Source organism: Diospyros lotus, chromosome 3, assembly GCF_014633365.1.
Source record: "Diospyros lotus cultivar Yz01 chromosome 3, ASM1463336v1, whole genome shotgun sequence".
NCBI classification, from domain to species: domain Eukaryota; kingdom Viridiplantae; phylum Streptophyta; class Magnoliopsida; order Ericales; family Ebenaceae; genus Diospyros; species Diospyros lotus.
Window position 1 is genome coordinate 16059731 of NC_068340.1, and position 4994 is coordinate 16064724.

Sequence of the window (4994 nt, forward strand, 5' to 3'; positions counted from 1 at the left end):
ACGAGTCCCATCTTGGTTATACACCCATCTCCATAAGCCTCACGATATACCCAACGATCGCCGACATGTAGTCTTTGTCTAGGCCCATCGAAACGATGTTAAAGCATACCGATCTTCTTATGAGATGACCGTGACAACCTCAGGTCCAAGGATTAGTTACACCCATCTCGTATGAGAATTCCATCAACATATAACCAAAATGGATTCTCATGGCGAGTCATGTCTAGTGACACGTTCTCCAACATTGGTCACCTATGTACTTGTCTAGGCATCCCCATGCCTATGGGTGTGAGACCCCCATTGCTATCACATAGCAAAAACATAGCACATACAAGTCTTACCGCAATTGTCAATGTCCATTCTTGACATCGCTACGACTTGGGACGTTTAATGATGTCTAGAAACTGTGATGCATCATCTCACATCTTTATAGATTAATCACAGTATACATCATATGGACTTCTATCTAGTTTCATTCAGTTATTACAATAATAACAAGAAACTAATAGAATGACTTCTTATGAATTTGAACAACTCCTTATTCAAATAATAACATGATTACAATTGTCAGTGTACAACATGCCCAATCTGATTGGGTCTAGAGCACCTACACTAACAATCTCCCATTTGCACTAGAGCCAATCACTCATGTATCTTATACCTGATGATCGAACATGACTTTCATGTTTCTCCTAGGACAGAGCTTTAGTCAAGGGATCTACGACGTTGTCATTTATCGACACTTTCTCTATATATGTCACCTCAGCTGATAATCTCCATTATCATATGGTGATGTCGCAATACAAATTTGGTCCGTTGATGAGACCGTGGTTCCTTCGCTTACGCGATGGCTCCATTGTTATCCCAATAACTGTTATTGGATCAACAATGCTGGACACCACTTTAAGTTCATCAGTGAACTTACGGATCCATACAACCTCCTTAGCTGCTTCGAAGGTTGTTATGTATTTGACTTCAGTTGTTGAATCTGCCACTATCTCTTGTTGGAACTCTTCCAACTCATGGCCCAGCCATATAGGCAGAATATGAATTTCGACTGTACGTGATTTAAAATCATCATGGTCGAATTGGAAACTAGCATCCATGAACCCCTTCATGGTATGCTCTCATTCTCCATATGGCAAAAAACATCTCTTTAGTGCTTCACAAGTACTTAAGAATGTTTTTCACAGCAATCCAGTGTTTCTCACCTAGATCAGCTTGATATCTACTACATATGCTCAAAGTATATGCGATATTAGGCCTCGTACATAACATGGCATACATGATCGAGCCAATAGCCAAGGCATATTGCGCTCGACTCATCCTATCTCTCTCATCTTGTGTCTTCGAACACATAGCCTTGGAGAGATGTATTCCATGTGACATGGGAAGACTTCTCCTCATAGAATCTTCCATGCTAAACCTCTTTAGCACCTTGTCAATGTACGCGCTATGGGAGAGTGCTAGCAACCTCCTGGATCTATCTCTATAGATCCTTATTCCCAGAATATAGGCTGCTTCTCCCAAATTCTTCATGGAGAAAACATTTTGAAAGCCATATTTTAACTAATTGCATCATGGGAACACCATTCCCTATGAGCAATATATTGTCCACATATAGGACTAAAAGGACCACCACGCTCCCACTAACCTTCTTGTAAACACAAGGATCAACTTCCCTTTTGTGAAAAATCAAACTTTTGATCTTTTCATCAAAACATTGATTCTAACTCCGGGATGCTTGCCTTAGTCCATAAATGGACCTTTGCAAGTTGCAAATCTTATTTGCATGTTTATGAGTAACAAAACTGTCAGGCTATGTCATATACACATCCTCGACCAGGTTTCCTTTAAGGAAAGTTGTTTTGTCATCCATCTGTCATAACCCAGAGTCAATGTTAGACATTGCCTCATCATAGGTAGTAGGCTCATCGTTCACAACCAGAAGCACATCTCCATGTGCTGAGATGAGAAATCCATATCTCTCTTGCTCGCGACGAACCCTCATTGACCTATGAGGTTCTTGTGTAGAAGGTTGGGGAGTTGACACAACTTCTTGTGTGTGATCTTTCTCGAGTTCCTGGAGGGGAGTATTTATTTGTGGTTCGCCTCGAATCTTATTCGAGCTTAATAATCCTCCCACTAGCCACAACATCTAAGAATTCCTTCTCAAGGAATACCACATGCTTGGCAACAAAACACCTTTTGTTCACATGGGTGGTAAAAGTAATATCCATTTGGATATCCCACAAACAGATATCTCGTCGATTTGGGTTGTAGCTTATTATTGTCAACACGTTTAACATAAATTTGACAACCCCAAATCTTAAGGAAAGACAAATTTGGCTTCTTTCCTTTCCATATCTTATATGGAGTTTGAGTAACTGATTTACTTAGAACCCTGTTCAAAACAAAGATCGCGGTGAGGAGTGCGTATCCCCAAAATGAAATAGGGAGTTCAGCGCGACTCATCATGGACCAGACCATGTCCAACAAGGTCCTATTCCTCCTTTAGACACACCATTCATCTTTGATGTTCCAGGTGGAGTCCATTGTGAGAGAATCACATTCTGCTTCAGATGATCTAGAAACTCACTGTTCAAGTATTCACCATCTCGATCCGATCGAAGTACTTTGATACTTTTCCCAATTTGTTTCTCTACTTCAAATCTGAATTCTTTGAACTTTTCAAAAGTCTCAGATTTGTGTCCCATAAGATACACATAACCAAAACATGATCTATCATCAGTAAAGGTTATGAAGTAGACATACCCACCTCGAGCCTGGGCGGATATGGGCCCACACACATCAATGTGCACAAGCCCTAGCACTTATGTAGCCCCCCTTTACTTTAAAAAGAGACTTAGTCATCTTTCCAAGTGAACAAGATTCGCAAGCACCATATGATTCATAATCAAATGTACTAAGATATCCAACTCTATACAAGTTGGATGTACGAGTCTCATTTATATGGCTTAAGGCGACAATGCCATAAATAAGTGCTATTTAAATCATCTTATTTAAGTCGCTTAGTATTTATGTTACTGATAGGAGTATCAACATCAAGGACATACAAACCATTACATATTGTTGCTTTACCATAAAACAACTCATTTTTATAAAATGAACAACTATTGTCCTTTAAATAAAAATGAATATCCATCCTTGTCAAACAAGAATTAGAAATTATATTCCTAGTCAAACTAGGATTGTAGTAACAGTTATGTAAATCTAATACAAGCCTGTGGATAATGTCAATAAATAGGTCCCTACAACTAATGGAACAACTTTTGATCCATTTACCACGTGTAGGTACACTTCTCCTATTATTAATTTCCTCATACTCCTAAGCCCATACACGAAAGTGTAAATATGAGCATTAGATCCAGTATCTAATACTCATGTGGACTGATCAGAAGTAGATCGATTAATTCCAATAACATAAATACCTGAAGTGCTATGAGTAGAACTCTTCTTACTCTACACCTCCCGGTTTATCATAGTGGAAATAGATCGCATCCTATTTACCCTTTTAGGTTTTGGTCTTTTGGACTTTTCCAGATTGCGCTATGGAAGAACTCTTCTTCCTTTTGGCTTTCTTACTCTTGGGCTTGCCTTTGTGCGCCTTGGGCCCTTCAACTAAGAGAACACTTCCCTTGGCCTATAATCAATTTTAGGCCCGGTCTCCCTTAGTATAGACAGCTACTCTCCAAGAGTCTTATCCATAACTTTTAGGGAGAGACTGTAGCACCAAGTCTGGGGTAAGTTTCGGCATCCATACCCAAGTTCAGCTTTAACAATCTATTGATAAAACGTATCATCTCTATGACATGCTTCTCAATAGATGATCCTTGAGCCTAGCCATGATCTCATAGGCATCATAACTCTTATGATGCGACCTATATTTTGGGGTCATGGTAGCCAAGACGATATACCAAGCGATGATCATATCACCCTTATGCATCGCCCAGGCCTTATGTGCTACTATTTCCTTAACTGGTGGCTTCACAAGAAGAGATCTCTCTATCACATAGAGAATCTTATCATGTGTGAGGACTATCCTCAAGATGATCTCCCAGTTATAGAAATTAGTCTCATTTAAGGTATTATTGCCCTCGAGTATTGATCTTATCGACATGTTTCCAGACATTCTGGATCAACAACTGAATGGAGATATTATTATAATCATATTAAATTATGAAATCATAAATTGCAAGAAGTAACATTTTATGATTGCTCCCACTATTTTCTACGAGTTTTCCACCCTCTAGACATAACTCGGGAAATCCCGTTGGAAGATTTCCTAGCAGGCTAGGATCCCATCTCCCCTCGCACAACCTTGAGTGACTCAACAAATTGTGCTAGGATCGATTAGGTAGGTACTTGCTACCAATTGCATCTCCATGCAACTCCTAGATTCATTGGGTTGACAACTCCTTGTCAAGCACATCTTATGTGACTCCCAATCTTTACCTTTATACTCAGTAAGGCCTTGAGTGACTCAACAAACCCCACCTTTCTAGTTAAGTAGGACCCATCATTCAGGGACATCTCATGGCCCATGAAGCATAGGAATCATAGGTGACACATGACCTTGAGTGACTCAACAAATCAAGTGCCAGCTAGAAACCTAATGCTTCATAATGATGGAAGGCAAGTTGGCTTAATATTAATGAGGGATTTATTATTTGTTTATTTAGGTCTCATCACATGCAATTAATCAAATTAATAATGCATAATAAACGACTCAAACCGGTGTATGGTATGGATAACTACGGCTAGTCCCCTCGAGCCATAGAAGGGAAGCTAGTGGGTCAAACCTAGGTGAAGAATCACATCTTGCTTCATAAGCACATTCTTCAATCAATCATTGGTCTTCGAATCTTGTCTTCAATTTGGCTCCATCTCTTGCTCTTCATACAAACTACAACTATCGCAACTCTATTCTATTCTACATACATTACATAGAATCAGAAACCCCGAGTTACATT